Below are 16,367 nucleotides of genomic sequence, written 5' to 3'. Positions count from 1 at the left end.
GTCTGTCTCCATCTCGCTCGGTCCAGCTTCCTGCCCCTGTTCTTCTTTCCTCCCTCGCTGTCGTGCTGCCTGCCCCAGGTTCTTTGTGCGTCTCCAGCCTGCTCCTCATCCTTCTTTGTTGGTCTGTGTCCTGCTCTTCCCTCTTTCTGCTGCCTCTCTTCCCCTCTCTCTGCTGCTTTTATCTCCACCTCCGTCAGGCTCCCTGTCCTTCTCTGGCCGTCCTGTTCCCTGCCTCGTGCCTTCTCACTACACGCACACACGTCCCCCCCGCCCCGTCCAGCCGGATGCCGCTCTTCTCTTCTCTCTTCCTACTGTCCCGTGCCCTGCTCCTCACCTTTGGTGGCCTCCCCCTCTGCCCAGCAGCCCGTCGCCCCAGGAGCCAGGCGACGGACGGTCCGTTCCCTGCCAAACCGGGACAAGCGCGTGCCGTGGCTTAGCCCCAGCTGGCTATTCTGCACCAGGGAGCTGCTTGCTCGCTCCACCCTCAGTGGGCTGGGGGAGAGAGCTGGAAGGGTAAAAGTGAGAAAAATCATGGGTTGAGATCAAGACGGTTTAATAGGTAAAGCAAAAGCTGTGCGTGGAAGCAAAGCAAGGAATTAATTCACTCCTCCTTTTCGGCGGGCAGGTGTTGAGCCACCTCTGGGAAAGCAGGGCTCTGTCATGTGTAATGGTTACTTAGGGAGAGAAATGCCGTAGCCCCCGCCCTCCCTCCCCCCCCCCCCCCCCCCCCCCCCCCAAGGACTCCCCCTTCTTCCCCCAGCTGCGTGTGCTGAGCATGATGTCAAATGGTATGGAATATCCCTTTGGTCAGTTAGCTGGGAAAGCTTTCCCAGCTGTGTCCTCTCCCAGCCTACCTGCTGGTGGGGCACTGAGAGAACCAGAAGAGGCCCTGACTGTGGAAGCAGTGCTCAGCAAGAACCAAAACATCTCTACATTATTAACGGTGTTTTGAGCATAAATCCAAAACGTATCCCTTCCTAGCTACTGTGGAGAAAATGAGCACTATCGCAGCCAACACCAGCTCCGTGCGGCTGCGGCAACGGCGGCCGAGGTGGCCTTGGGGCAGGGGGGGAGCGTTGGGGACCCTGACCCACGAATGGCTCCTGGGACTTGTTACGTGCGCGCCTGCACAAACACCTGCCCTCTCCTTTGCCCTCAGGGCTGCGTTTGCGCTGCCTTTGCGTGGGGCAAGGGGCTGTGATGGAGCCCAGGGGAGGAGGTGGTGCACTGTGGGGGTGAGGGGAGGGCGCCCCCCGTTGCTGCTGCGCCTCAGCTGATGGCGGGGTCTGGATGGAGGAGCCCCAGGTGCGGGCGGTGGGGCTGACGGTGCCGGCTCCTCCCTGGAAAAGGGGTGGTGCCCGGCTCCGGGGGGCCAGTGTGAGCCGAGGGCGGAGCGGAGCTGTGGCCGAGCGTCAGCGGGCTGCGACTGTAGCGAGGGAGGAGGTGAGCGGGGGCTGGGTGGTGGAGCGCTGCGTCCCGGGTAAAGCCCCGAGGAGGGCTGCGGCGGGGCAGCGCCGGGTCGGAGCGGGCGGTGGGGAGAGCGAGGCTGTGCTGAGGGCTCGGTGGGGCTTCCGGGTGCATCGGCGGCCGGGACGGTGGCCCGCAGGGTCCGAGAGCGGGGAGGGCGGGCTGGCGGCGTGCCGGGAGCTGTGGTGGTGCGCCTGCCGGGTGGCCGTGCGGCCGTGTTGTGGCGCAGAGCATGCCGGGAGGTGTAGTCCTTGTGGCGGGCAGCTGCCGGGCGGCCGTGTTGTGGCGCAGAGCATGCCGGGAGGTGTAGTCCTTGCGGCGCGCGGCTGCCGGGCGGCCGTGTTGTGGCGCAGAGCGTGCCGGGAGGTGTAGTCCTGGCGCAGTGGCTGCCGGCGCTGTCACGTGGTTCGCCGGGGCGTGGCGGGAGGCGCGGTCTTCCGGCGCTCGGGTGCCGGGCGGCCGTGCCGCGTACGGTAGGCGCGGTGTATTTTTGGGGTTGGATTCGTGTTGATTTCTGGGGGCTTGCGGGTGCGGCCGCTCCCCGAGAAGCGGTGAGTTCCCCGGGAGCTGACAGAAGGGAAGAGGGAAAGGAGGAGGACCTTTTCCCCCTGCCCAGGGCGCAGATGATGGCCGCCTCCCCGGCTCGCCGGAGCTCCCGCTCAGCCTCCCCTGGCCCCCCCTTGCCCCGTGCGCCTGCCCCCAGCCCCGGCACCTCCCCTGAAGCGTGCTGCGTAGCCCTTGGCCGCCCCCAGGCCCTGTCGTGAAGGCAGCGAGCCGGCCCTCAAGCGCACTGGATTCCCCCTCGGCGCAGGGGCCCTTAGCAGTAGCGCGGGGAAGGGGCGCTGTGTCCGGAAGCCCCTGCGCAAGGAGAGGCTTTGGTCAGGGTCGATCGACGGTAATGACGGTCGCTGTTTCTTCTTTCCCTCTCCCAGAGACCGTGCTGAGGACGTGGTTGTCTGTCCTTCCCCCGGGGACGCCGTCGACTGCGGCCGTCTCAGGCTTGCGTGGCTTCTCTCTGCCCGGCTTTGCCATCCTCGCGGCGCCGGGGCGAAAAGGGACACACAGAGCCCTTCCCGGCTGTGGACAGGAGCTGCCTCGGCTGAAGCTGGAGACGCCAACGAAAGGTAAAGCAGAAGAAACTGAAGGCGCTCTGGCTGCCAGCTGCCTTCCTGCTGCAGGCAAGAGAGAGCCTGTCCCTGCAGGTGAGGGAGGAAGGATCCCCCTTCATAGTCCGCAGCGGGCCAGGCCACCAACGTGCACCGCAGGGTCCGTACGCGTAACCCGGAGTTGGGTACGGGCGTGTAGTGCACGAGCGAGCTAGGCTACGTGCCGAGGAAGCCTCATCTCGTAAGAGCGGTAAGACACCCACGTATCCTCTTTAGGTGGAGGTCGGCCTAGAGTCTGGAGCTGCAGAAGAGGCAGGGAGGAGAGGAGGGGAAAGAAGCATCTGAACGGCTAAATTGTGCCAGCAGCGCTGAGAGCGAGAGTCGCGGTGAGTCCTGGGCCAGTGGGGCCCCGTTGCCTCTCTTGTGCGTCCTGGGCCCTCCCTGTCTCTCCCCCGGCCCCGTCTCTTTCCTTACCTGCTGCAAAATTTTTTTTTGTTTGTTTTTTTTTTTTTTTTTTTTGCACCCCCCCGCACCTTCTTTCTCCATCTCGCTCTGAGTGGCTCCCTGCCTCCCTGTCTTTTCAGTCCTCCCTCTCTCTGTCCTGTAGCCTGTGGCTACTTTTCTCTGCCTCTCTCTGCCTGCACTGGATTCCCCCTCGGCGCAGGGGCCCGTAGCAGTAGCGCGGGGAAGGAGCGGTGTGTCCAGAAGCCCCTGTGGAAGGAGGCTTTGGTCAGGGTTGATCTGCGGTAATAACGGTTGCTGTTTCCTCTTTCCCTCTCCCAGAGGCTGTGCTCAGGATGGGGTTGTCTGTCCTTCCTGTTCGTCTCTTCCTCTCTCTATTCCTTTGCGCTGGTCCCTCTCCCTATTGTTTATTGTTTTGCTTCTCTGAACCTTTTTTTATTCCCAGCGTTTTCCCGTGACAGGAGCAGCAAAGAAGGGAGCGGAGCATCGGGGTATCCATGGAGAGAGCATTGGGCGTTCTCCTGTCTTTGTGGGGCTGACCCTGAGGAAGTGTGGTACGTGGGTCGGTAGCATGAATATATATATTTTGTGGGTGCACAAACCCGTTTCAGAGTGTCAGAGGGTAAGGGTTTTGTTCTGTTCAGTGTAAACATTGTTCTGTTTGGTGAATTTGTCGAAGATGAGAGTTCAGTGGGGGAGGAAGTCAGCTCTCTGGCTGGTTTGAGGGTAAGGTGGGCTGTACGTGTTTGTCGGTCATCTCTCACCTGCCAGATGTTTTGAACTAGTTGTATCTGGTTTTCGTAGGGAGTCACGAAGGGGTTTGGGGCTCCCCAGTGGCGGGTGCTGTGGCCAAAAGAGAAAGCAGGGTCACAGAGTGCTTCATTTACGGGGCTGGCCTCGGCCATCTACTGCACAAACTTCTGGTATGTAGCAATCGGGACTCGATTTCCTGAAGGAGGAGAGGATGATGGAGCTCGTTATAAGAGCATAATCGTTTTGTCTTCTTTTGGCAGTACGGGCACCCGAGGACCAGCTTGCTTTTGAGGAACGGCACGAGGATGTTGGTGTCGACGCTCAGCAGAGGAAGGAAGCTTCTTTTGGAGGCCAAGAAGATGAAGTAGACTGCTTATTTGTTGTGTTTGATTTTCATTGCGGGGATGGGGAGGGGTGGAACATGCAAAACGCGGTCCTGGGCAGGGGAGGTTTCTGATGTGGGAGGCCGTGAGAGAGACCATGGACGCTGCTGGACAGGCGTTAGAACCCGTTGCTCAGGTTGGACGGACCCAGCAGAACCACCGCACCATCTTAAGTAATGCCTGCTCACGTACTGAGATTTTAGTAGTTGCCCCCGCATCAGCTTTGGCTTTTCCTCGTCGAGCTTGTGTTTTGGCAAGAAGCGTCTTTCGTTAAGCGTTTGGGTCTAAGGGGTGTCCGTGAGGCTACGTGGTGCCCATCCCCATGAGATTTTGTGACCATCAAGTGATATTCAGCATCCATCTTATGCCCGTCTCCTGTAACTACTCTGCAGTTTTCGCTTAAGGCTTGATAGCGCAGCGTTAGCTGAGGGCGGCATTTCCCCCGCTGGCCCCTCCACGCCGACGGCGTTTCCCCTGCCGGCCGCTGTCCGTTCCCTGTAACTGTGACTCTTGTCCCGGCAGAACCTTTGCCAAAGCCACCTTTGTGCTCCACAGCAGTCTGTTTTCTGTCTCGAGTATGTTTCTTTTCGGTATCCGATACCCCAGAGCTGTGTACCGTTGGCTCAGGTCTCTTCTTGAGCTTCTGCGAGAAGAGAGAGCCTTCATCTGTTTTAATCCATGTGTCTCCTGGGGTGTTTTTTTGTTGTCCTTTACAATTTAGTTTTGCCCCAGCTACTGAGGTGTTAATTTAGCTGCTTCATACGGTTCCCGATACGCTTGTGTATTTCCACGTTTCTTTTCGTGTTTTTTGTCCTTTGAGACTGATCTAGTTCTGTTAAGGGACTGAGCGAGAGAGAGCGTTGAGGTGACTCCGAATGGTTGATGGCTTTACAATAAATGATTTACTTTATAACCAGAGATATTTTTTGAGAAGGGGTTCTTAAAAGATTTCGTTCTGCTTTGCCATTCCGCTGGGGTAGATGAGCCCCAGCCTTTTTTCGGGAGGCTCATTCTGCTCCTGGGCTTCTCTGGTACTGTTCCTTGAGTTGGTTGCAGGTTTTGAGCTGTCTAAGCTCTTTGGGTAGGTGTGTTTTGACATTCAGAGATGGGGAGGTTTCTGGTTGAGGTAAGAGATTAAGGAGCAGTCAAAGTTGAGCAGCAGATATATATTAGGAAGTACACTTGTACGAGCTTTTGTTTTCCCTTGGGTCAGTAAGTTTTTGTTGGGTGTTCAGGGGTAGCAAGATGGTCTAATAGTGTGTTTTGGATTATTTGGTTTTGTGGGGGTGTTATGGTTTTGTCTGGGTTTTTTTGTTTGTGGTTTGTTGGGTTTTTTTTGTGTGTGGTAGGTTTTTTGTTTGTTTTGTCTTGTTTTCCAGGAATTTTGACTTGACTGAAGGTAGAACCTTATATTTTTTCCACCAGTTTTGCCTGTGTTGTGCAAGTTGTTGACGTTATCTCTCAATAGGACTGATGGTGAGATGCTGCGGTAGGGGTTAGGGTGAGTGTGTTGTACACATCTGTATATGGAGCTCTAGCCTTCCTTCAGAAAGCAGCAGGGACGTAACGCATAGTGTGTGTCGGTGTACGGGACTGCTCGTCGCCTTTCCCGATCGCCCGCAGAGTACCACGTTGTCCCGAGAACCTTTGCAGCTTGCGGCAGGTCCCTTGTAGATTATAAGCATCAGGGCTTCTGTTATTTTGTGGGCCTGTAGAGAGCACGGAGTCTGCGGGAAGCCGGAAGGTGGGAGGTGCTCGCAGAACGCGGGGCAGAGGTGGGAAGGGCGGCTCCCGAGGAGCGGCTGACAGAGGGGCTTTAGGGGTGCAAATACAGGGCAGGAGCTGTCGGGAAGGAGTGAGGTTCCTTCCCTGACAGTTCAGGAGGAGAGGAGGGGTTTTTGAAGTCTTGGTACCGGGGAATGGTTGGGAAAGGGGTGTTTAAGTGTTAGCTAATGGTCGTGTTCTGTGTGCAAGCAGCCTCCGGTAGCCCAGTCTCCTTCCCCGTATGTGTCAGCACGGCCACTCGAGCGTGCTGTCTGCCGAGAGGTTCTCCACGCGGCTGTTCATGGAGTCGCTCAGGAGTGAGTTACCTACAAAAGGAGAGTGTGTCGCTACACCAGCCACGCCTGTTTGCTTCCCGTATTGCTTTTGGCATTTGCCCTATCGGTGTCCGCCTGTGCTTGAGTCATCTGACACGAACTGTGATTTTTGTGTGTTGCGTGGTTTGACTTTTTCTTGCAGTTTAAGTAACAGGTCGAGGGTTAAGCAGGACAGTCGAGCGAGGCGTGACGGCAAAGGCGAGCAGATGGCGTCGTGTGCTGTGACGGGGCGGGCTGTGAGGTCACTCGTCTGGGATTTCTGCCTTTGGGGTCTCTGTGTTGCCGAACAAGTCGGTCAAAAGGATTTGTTAGTTTGTTTTGCGTGGTGAGCTCTTGATTTTGGAAAGCAGTGTCCAACATCTGTGTGCCTCTCCGTATTTCCCCAGAAGTGGGCCCGGCATTGAAGGTGACGGTTCCCCAGCCATCGGGGACGGACCGAGAATGCGAGCAGGCACCTGACGTGGCCACTGACCCGGGAGGCACGGATTGGGAGGTGAGCGGAGCCGTGTTGGCACGGTAGGGGAAAGGATGAGTCTGGAATGTGGCTGTTGGTGCAGATGCGCGGTAGGGAGCCGGACACGGAAGGGAGGGGGCGAACAGAGCATCGTGAGAAGGTAGGTCAGCACGTGACAACGGAGGGGTCGTGCAGTGTGAGCACCTATGTGACTAGTTAATGAAGGGACTCACAAAACTATATGCAAAGCGGGATGTCTGCCCCGAGCTCGTTGGGCAAGGTGAGCGATGAACAGGGAGCCGTAGCAGCTGTTATTTTTGAGGTGTGGAATTGTTTGTGAGCGGGCGGCCGCTTCCAGGCGCAGGGGTCGCCTTGTCTCTCTGGTTCTCTAGGCACCGTAGGTGGCGGCGGCCACGACATCCAGCCTCATTAGAGCGTGGGGGAGCGGAAGTTCACGGCGCTTCCGAGGAGGCTGTTGTTGCGGAAGTGGCCGGCGTTGAGTGGTGCGATGCTGAGTGATGGCACCGCACGTTTGGAGATGAAGAGTATCCGTGTGACCGCAGCCCCATCCTACGTAGCCTGTGTGGCCTTTTTAAAGGATGGCTTTTGAGCCCCCGGATTTGGAAGGGAAGCTGAGGGGCCGATGCGGTCTTTGTGCGGGTGGCCGGTCGGTTGGGGGAAGCGCAGGTGGGGCAGGCAGGGGTTGTAAAATCAGCGGAGGGTACCGTTCAGAGACCGGACACGTTTGGGCCGAGAGAGGTTGTGGTGTCCTTTCTGCAAAACAGAAGCATCTGCCAGGCAGGGGGAGTTCCTGCCTGTGCTTGTGCTGTTGTGTGGATTTTGTAGTCTGTCTTTGTTCCTTACTGTACTCGGGTCTCGATGTGTCTGTTGTTCTCCGTGCTGAGCAGGCACCTAGGTAGCAATATTGAGGGTTTTGCAAGCCCTGGCTCATCGGCATAATGGTAACCGAGAGCTTCCTTTCTCGCATTTTAAGTCTACTGCATAGATTTGTCTTGTGTCTGAAATATTAGACCTTTATAGAAGGTCATCTTTTTGCAGCGGTGATTAAGGCGGCCTCGATACTGCTGCTGAGGAGCAGTCTGAATACGCAGAGCCCTTTTCTGGGACCTGTTCCCTGCACCTGAACGTTCTGAGGTCTTTAAGAGTGGCTTGTCGCTCGTACGTCGTCCTAGTTGTGGGTATATGGTTTTATTGCAGGTGATGATGGTAGGTGACTTCTCTGCGGATGCTATAGCTTCTTCCTCGCTGCCGTATAGATCTTCTCGCCCGGTGGCATCTCTGGGCCGGAAGTCCGTCGTCTCGGTGAGAGTTTTCTTAGGTGCCTCGATCGCGTCGCTTGTAGTATTTGTGAGCGGTGTCGGTCCGTGCATGTCGATGCCTGTGTCAGAGCTGCTCCGCCTGGGGGTGTAGCAATGGTAGAGCGGAGGAAAGAATAGCAATAAGAGTATATGGTTAATGTTAATATGCATAGACTGTTTTGGCAACGCCCGTACAACCCTCGTCGGAGCGAGTGGCCGTTGGCAGCGGGCGAGGATGGTAATTTCCGGGGTGTTTTGTGGGTGCCGAGGGGATGACCGTAGCTGCCTGGGAGAGGCAGCTAGAGTGCTAGCTGAGCAGAGGGCACCTCTCAGCTGTTCAAGCTTGTACGTGCGTGGGGCTTAACATTTGATTGAAGGTATTTCCTTTAATGGCATGCAGTAGTTGGGCTCTAGATGGTATTCCTACGTGGAAGCAAGACCTGTGGAATGGTTAAGCTGTTGCTGTGCGTCCAGGTGACTTGTTCTATCATGCTGTTCTTGCAGAGGATGAAGATGGAGCTGTGCAGGGTGATGGAGCAGAGCTGAGTAGAGCACACTAAGGCAGCGGGTCCGTGTGCGGGATTAAAGGGAAGATGCGACCGAAGGCTATTTGAGGAGCATTTCAGGCGAGCTGGGTCGCAGTGAGGGGGCGCATGGGGCTGGTGACTTTGTTCTCTTTGCTCTCAGGAGCACAGCGCTATCCCTAGGGGCTGGCAAGGTCCTAATTGTGGGGCCGGCGCCCATCGGGTGCTTCTTTTTGCGTTACAGTTTAAAGCGTGGATCGCTCTGATGTTTGAGGAGTTTCTGGGCAGTTGTCGTCTGCGGCGTCGTTCCCAGATGCGTGAACAGCTCTGCTCTGTCGCTGTCTGTTTTCAGGGAGCGTGATTTCTTCCCTGCATCCTTACGTTCTTAGGTCTTGTAGCTGGGCTTCTTGTGCCTCCTCCCTCTCAGTTTTGAGAGGAACTTCTTGTCACGGGCCCTGACGCTCTTCTAATCATTTTGGATCTCGTTAGGGCCTCCTTGCATCCCTGTCAGGGTTCTGCAGGTCTTGTTGCTGGACGAGCTCTTCCGTCCAGTTGTCTCTGTGTTTGCCGAGAGCGTTCTCTCGTCTTGGAGGCGCGCGGTTTGTAGTGTTTCTCATAGCGTTGGTGTGTGCGTTTTGTGAGTTTGGCTCGGAGCCGCCTTGCTGGCCGTGTAGAGTCGGGTAGGTGGCACAGCGATGAGAGCTTAGGGTTCATCTGTTGCTGTGCTAAGGCTGTTGGGGGAAAGGTGGTACCGTCATCTCGGATGGAGTGGCCCTCCTCAGCAGGCAAGGACCGTAATCACCGTGACGTTTTGTGGGCTCGGAGGCCGTGACCGTGGCTATCTGGGAGAGGCAGCTAGAGTTCAGCTGAGCAGATTACCTCTGCAGGGTGTTCAAGCTTGTACGTGCGTAGGGCTTCATGTTTGATGTCATATGTTTGTTTTTAATGGCAGGTTATAGTCGGTGTTCAGGAACAGTTAAGGTACTGCTGTGCAACCAGGCGACTTGTTTCGTATTGGTTTTGGAGATGCCGAGGGACGAGTCGTGCAGGGCGACGGAGGGGAACTGAGGGGACCGATGTAAGCGGGTGAGTCGGTGCGTGGTGTATATAGAGGGAAGATGTGACCGATGCCTCTATGACTCCATTGCTCCTTGCGTTTGTCTTTTGGTTTTGAAGTAGCGTAGCAATGAGCAAAGGAGGCAAGTCGAGCAAGGCGAGTGGTGATTGGTGGGCTGAAGTAGCAGCTCTTTTCTGAGGTGTTGTGTTGCTGGTGAAGTTATAAGCAACGCGTGTCGTTTGGGTGTTACGGACGGCGGGCGAGGTGCCGTGTTCAGCTGCAAGTGACGTAGGCCGGGTGGGAGGCTGTCGAGGGAAAGGGGTGCGAGACGGGGATCGGTGCGGGCAGGCTGTGGCATCGGGCAGCATCTCAGGAGGTGCCTTTTCGCTTGGCTTTTTGCAGGTGCCGCTGGCAGGCTCGGAGTGCTGCTGCCGCACGCCTATGAGAGGTCTGAGAAGGTGGGGCAGCGGCCAGCATCTAAGACCAGAGAATGCTGTGGTCCGTCGTCGAGCTCTTCAGTTTTGTAGGTAACACGTGGGCCGTCTTTGGAACGGCGTATGAGCATTAGAAGTGAGCTGGGTAGTAATGAGGAAGTCACGGGGCGGTGATTTCTCACGAGCGTAACGGTAGTTTACTGTGTGTTGATACGTTTGGTGCCACAAGCGATGACGGAAGCGGGGTGTGATGCTGGAATCTGTGCAGAGCAGGTGAGCCGATGGGCATGTTCGTTTTGATGAGGGGGGTGCTCTGGAAGAGATCTGTGTTGACCTGTGTGATACTTATTGCTGGCTCTGGGTTTTTTCCTTTTTTACATGATGAAGAGGCACCTGGCCACTGCAAGAATATCCTGGTTAGCTGGTGTGTTTCTTGTTGTGAAAGGATGCATAATCTGACCCATCTGAAAGCCCCACAGTGTGACTTTTGTTAGGAAGAGATTTTGAAGAATTGAGATATTTCTTATTCAGTGAGGTTGCATTCTATGAACTTGCCATCAGAGTGCATCTTAGAGACAGTGTCTTTGTCAGCAGAACTCATCAGCACAAGACTTGCAAAGTATTGCTTTTTTTTAAAGACAAAAAAATCCATGGTCCTTGCGGAGATCCAAGCACAGCACATACTCCAAAGGTTGATGGCATTGGTAGTGCTTGGGTTCTCAGTTGTAACAGTCGAGATACCATAAAATGCGGTTCGCCTGCATGCTTCGGTACAGCCGAACGCATTAGCAGGTCTGCCGGTCCTTCTTGGTAGCCCCGTGTATTGCAACACTGGGGATTTGATTTGTGTGGTTTTTTGTTGTGGTATTATTTTTCCCCCCCCCCCCCCCAAAAAAGTAAAACTGTATCGGGGATCTCTTCACTCACCGATTCTTCTGTCATAAATGAAAGTTTAAAAAAAAGCTAACATCGTCTGATTTACGACGTGACTTGCGCTCTTTCAGCTGTAACTGCCAAGCAGATGTAGGGTACGATTTGTTAGGTGTACTTAAGCAGGTAGGTATTTGTTGTAAATATTTAATGAGGGGCGACTGAATGTTGTGGGGGGGTGTTTCCTGCCGGTATTTTGAGGGAGCGCTCTTAAGTACTTTATTTCAGTCTCGCTTTCGACGCGCGTTTCCCTGGCAGTTCAGCAGCATCTCTTGGGCGGGGCAGCCGGGCGGACGTCCCTCCCGACTCCGTAACACGCCAAAACCCCACAGTCACGTTGCTGCTGTGTATTTTGGAGATAGATAATCTTATGGCGGGCGTGAACGGCTGTGCGAGTTGAATGAACGCAGAAGGAAAATGGAAAGCTTTTAGAGCCTAGACGCTCATATTGGATGCGCGTAAACACGCGCCCGCCTTCTCAGCACAAAGTGAATTACTGAGATTTATTCTTAATTTTTTACGTTACTCTTTCAAGTTTGACACGCTTCACTTCAGGCTTCGTGGAGCCAGGCAGCAAGACGTGCGGCGGCAGGGCGAGGGCTGTAGCTGCTGCGGTGGGTCTGTAAGCGGAGGTTCCGGTTCCGGTACAACTTTGCCCCGCAGCCTCACGGGGTTATCTCCCCGCAGCGGTGCCGTAAGGAAGGGATGAGACGTTTTCCAGCACCAGCCAGAGCGTTCAGTGTTACGCGAAGGATCTGTTCAAAATGGTATCGGTTAGTCTTAATACCGTTTTCAAGCGTTCCAATCACTCTAGCTTTTAAAGGATGTGTTGTGTTTTGACGTGACCCGTTTGCCTGGAATCTTGCTGCGGCTCAATTTCCTTCCTACCCCTTATGCTGACTGAGCTCCTCCATTTTCTTCTGTGCTATTTTATTAACGTGCTGAAATATAGTTTGGGATTTCTGTTTTTCAGATGTCGTCTAAGTGTCTCGTGATGCTCAAGAGATGCCTGCCGGTCGTTAAGCGTGGTGAAGGTAAGGGGCCATCCCTCGGCCTGGAGGCTCCTGGCTCTGTCTCCAGCGGGTGCCCCGCAGGTGCGGCCGCGAGGGCTGCCCGGTGGGGAGAGTCGGGGCCCCCAGGGACCGGGGCTGTTTGTCACCCCGGGGAGCCCGTCCCAGTGCGGGAACATGTCCGAGCGGAGCCCGAGAGAGACGTGACACCGTCCTCTGGCACGCTCCTGCTCTGCCGTGGGGCAGCCGCCAGCCTGCGGACAGGGGCTGGGGGGGCTGCAGCTGTTTGGGGGGCTGCCCCACCTTTTAGATTTTAGCAGAGCTCCCCCTTTTCTGGGGGGTGTGGGAGGGGTGTGCGTGTACCTTTGTAAATGGCACTATTAAAGTAATGAGCTGCAGGTTGGAGCAGGTTCCCTTGTTTAGTGCCCTTCTTGGGGGTGAATAAAATTGGGGGAGTCCTGGGGGGGGTGTGATGATGTCATGTGGGGTGCCCCGGTGTCACTGGGGGGAGCTGATAATGCGTCAGAGGAACAGGTGAGTGGGGGCGTCATGTAGGGGTTCCCCCCCAAAAAGGGGGGTTACAGCCCCAAAATGCCTGAAAATTCAGGGGGGCTATTACAAAAACCTCTTATATATATTGACATGTGTAATATTAATTTATAGATGCATAAAGGGATTTTGAGATAAGAACTTATCTCTCCTATATTATATAACGGATTTCGGGATACAAAAATTCTGCATCGAGATGCAGGGTTTTAAAACACAAAAGTAACTCGACCGTCTATATATCTAGATCAAAAAATAAAGGAGTTTAAAGTGAAAAGGATAGATGAAGGAATTCAAAGCAGAAGAAAGTCTGACTAGAGCGAGCATCTACGCTTAGTGTGTGTTACATAGTCTAAGTAGATGTGTAATCTAAATAGAGGTTATATAGAGTGAAATAAGCCGAGGTATAACTGTAAGTAGATGTCTAAATAGAGAAGTCGAAAAAGATTGAAGTGTCAAAGGGTAAGTAAGCAGATAGCTAGCCTAAATAGCTGTTTTATGTACGTGTTAATATGGAAGTCTAAACAGGTATGTGTAAAGAGATATTCTGTGTAAGTGTAAATAGCCTAAATAGGTGTAAGTGTAAATATAATAGCTAAGTCTAAACAGATGTTGTATGTAAATGTAAAACAGATAGTATATATAAAATATAGATGTACTCCGTAAGGATGTGTAAGTAGACACATAGTGCAAATGTCTATGCTATGTAAGGTTTTAAAATGCAAAGAAACCACGTTGATAGAGATGTTTATAGAGAAGATTTAAAAATTAGACACACAGCCCACCCCCCAATCAACTGAAGGCACAAAAGCGCTTTCAAATGCTGCCCCTTCCCCGTTCTCCTTCTCCCATCCCGATTTGGGGCCGATTCCCCCAAATGGGGACTTTCCCCTCTGGGGCTGCGTAGGCAGCCTGGGAGCTGCTGCCAGGGCAGACACACACTCCAAAGCCCCTGAGTCTGGGTCTGCAATGGGGGGTGAAAAACCCCAAACAGGTTTGGGGGAAAGAAAACAATTCGGGGCTCTTGGGAAAGCCCACTCCTGCTGGGTTTGTGCAGTTGGAAAGGAGGGGGGTAAAAAAAGCGGGGGTGGGGGGGCGGAACCCTGCTAACCATTCTCATGCACAAAAGCAAAAAATCGCCAATTTCAATGTTGTGGAAAGGGTGAAAAAAACCCGGAAGTGAACCGTTTGGAAAAGCAATCCCAACTTTTACCTTATGGAAAAGCAAAAAAAAAAAAAACCCCAAACGAACAAAACCAAAGTAACCCGAACAACAACAAAAAAAGCCAAACCATCCAACCGGAAATCACCAAAACTAAATAAACCCACCGAAAACCCTAAACTGGGGAAAATTTGGGGTGAAACACCGGCAGTTTGAGGGGCATTGCTGGGGCTTATCTGGAATGGATTCGCCGGAGCGGGTCAGTTATCTGGAGCGGATCATCTGCTGCAGGTTAGCCCAGGTGAGTTGCCCGTTGTGGATTATCCTGGGGGGACCCCCTGGTGTCAGTCATCCCCATGCATGTTCCCCGTGGCGTGTCTGCCCAGACATGCCCCTGTCCAGCGGTGTCCGCCTCCTCCCCCGCCCTCCCTCTGCGTGTGTCTGTGCCCTCCCAAACGCTTTCCCCTGACATGGCCCCCCCGCATGACTCTTTTTTCCCCCGGTGACGTCCTCCCTCTCCCTGGCCTCCTGTTCTGTGCTCGCTGAAGCCTTGTGCTTACGCAGGATGAGCAGAGCAGGGTGCTGGCAGTGCAGAGGCGAGGCGAGGCGCTGCCAAGCCAACGAAGGCCAAGGCTCAGCAGCGCACAAGTCCTTTGCAGGTCAGCCACTGGCACCTGGTCTGCCTGGCTGCCCCGTGCCCTGACGCACAGCTGCCCCCCTCACCCCAGGCAGCCTGCCTTCGGAAGGGCAGCTGTGTTCCCCTGATTGATTTTCTTCTTTAACCCTCTAGGACCTGTTGACTTGCTGCTCTCCCTGTCACAGCCCTGATGCCGCAGGCCTACAGCAACTGATGGGCCTACTCCGGGGGGGTGGGGGGTGGGAAAGGGGACCTTTCTCCCCAGGTCGTTTGTGCTGCTTCTCCTCCCTAGGGCGTGGGGTGGGGGTGAGTGGGGCAGGAGGGAGGACGGTAACGGCCACCTGATTTTTAAAGCAGTCGAGACGGAAGGACTAAAATGCTCGAGGCACTTTGGTGGTGGGCGGTGCGGAGGCAATGACTGACACTGCTGGGGCTGCGGGAGTGGGGAAGGTGCAGAGAAACATGAGCTCTGCGCACGCAGTAACAGTTCCGTTATCCCGGCGAACGTGACCCAGAGCCGGCGCGGGTCTTGCCCCAGAGAAGAGTGACGGACGTCGTGCCGCTGCCGCCGTGCTGTGCTACGGCAGCCGGGAATCGCGCATGCGGAGTGGCGATGGTGGACCCTGCTGACACCGTGCGGCCAAAGTGCGGTACGGCACCCGGAACAGACGCATGCGCAGTGGCGACGATGTGTCACTGCTCGCTGCTGCCACCGAGCGACCGAACCGCGGAACAGCGGGGGCCAGCTGCGCTACCCTGCTCGCGGCAGTCACCGAGCGCTCAAAACCGGGTACTGCAGACGGGCAGCCGCCCGTTCCCGAGGGTGAAGTTTTTTCGCTGGTCGCTGCTGCCACCGTGCAAGCAGATTCCGGTACTGCAGCCAGGCAGTTCCGTATGCACAGTGGCGCTTTACTTTCTGCCCCTGCTTCCACCGACCGCCCAAACGCTCGCAGTGCAGGTGGGCAGCCGCGCATGCGCAGTGGCGCCTTTTTGTGCTCGCTGCTGCCACCGAGCGATCAAACCGCGGTACTGCAGGTGGGCGGCCGCGCATGCGCAGTGGCGCCTTTTGTGCTCTCTGCTGCCACCGTGCGACCAAACAGCGGTACTGCAGGTGGGCGGCCGCGCATGCGCACTGGCGCCTTTTTGTGCTCGCTGCTGCCACCGAGCGACCGAACCGCGGAACAGCACGGGGGGAGCTGCGCTACCCTGCTCGCGGCAGTCACCGAGCGATCAAAACCGGGCACTGCAGACGGGCAGCCGCCCGTTCCCGAGGGTGAAGTTTTTCCGCTGGTCGCTGCTGCCACCGTGCAAGCAGATTCCGGTACTGCAGCCAGGCAGTTCCGTATGCACAGTGGCGCTTTACTTTCTGCCCCTGCTTCCACCGACCGCCCAAACGCTCGCAGTGCAGGTGGGCAGCCACGCATGCGCAGTGGCGTCTTTTCTGCTCTCTGCTGCCACCGTGCGACCAAAGAGCGGTACTGCAGGTGGGCGGCCGCGCATGCGCAGTGGGCCTTTTTGCTCTCTGCTGCCACCGTGCGATCAAACCGCGGTACTGCAGGTGGGCAGCCACGCATGCGCAGTGGCGCCTCTTTCTGCTCTCTGCTGCCACCGTGCGATCAGACGGCGGTACTGCAGGTGAGCAGCCGCGCATGCGCAGTGGCGCTTTTTTGCTCTCTGCTGCCACCGTGTGATCAAACCGCGGTACTGCAGGTGGGCAGCCGCGCATGCGCAGTGGCGCCTTTTCTGCTCTCTGCTGCCACCGTGCGATCAGACCGCGGTACTGCAGGTGGGCAGGCGCGCATGCGCAGTAGCGCCTTTTTGTGCTCGCTGCTGCCACCTTGCGATCAAACCGCGGTACTGCAGGTGGGCGGCCGCGCATGCGCAGTGGCGCCTTTGTGCTCTGCTACCACCGTGCGACCAGACCGGGGTACTGCACGTGGGCAGCCGCGCATGCGCAGTGGCGCCTTTTCTGCTCTCTGCTGCCACCGAGCGACCAGACCGCGGTACTGCAGGTGGGCAGCCGC

At 55.8% G+C, this 16,367-nt stretch overlaps 1 long non-coding RNA gene across 1 annotated transcript in view; it reads left to right on the top strand.

Moving 5' to 3' along the window:
- The first annotated feature begins 1,918 nt into the window (after positions 1-1,918).
- The window catches only part of LOC142051068 (uncharacterized), a 28,634-nt gene continuing 14,185 nt past the window's right edge, over positions 1,919-16,367 (top strand). The window contains exons 1-2 of the long non-coding RNA XR_012658290.1: positions 1,919-2,018; positions 2,400-2,591. This is a non-coding gene — a long non-coding RNA (uncharacterized LOC142051068). The remainder of the gene's footprint in view (positions 2,019-2,399; positions 2,592-16,367) is intronic.

This window comes from Phalacrocorax aristotelis, unplaced genomic scaffold (assembly GCF_949628215.1).
Source record: "Phalacrocorax aristotelis unplaced genomic scaffold, bGulAri2.1 scaffold_78, whole genome shotgun sequence".
Lineage (NCBI taxonomy): Eukaryota > Metazoa > Chordata > Aves > Suliformes > Phalacrocoracidae > Phalacrocorax > Phalacrocorax aristotelis.
This window is presented reverse-complemented; position numbering and strand designations above follow the sequence as displayed.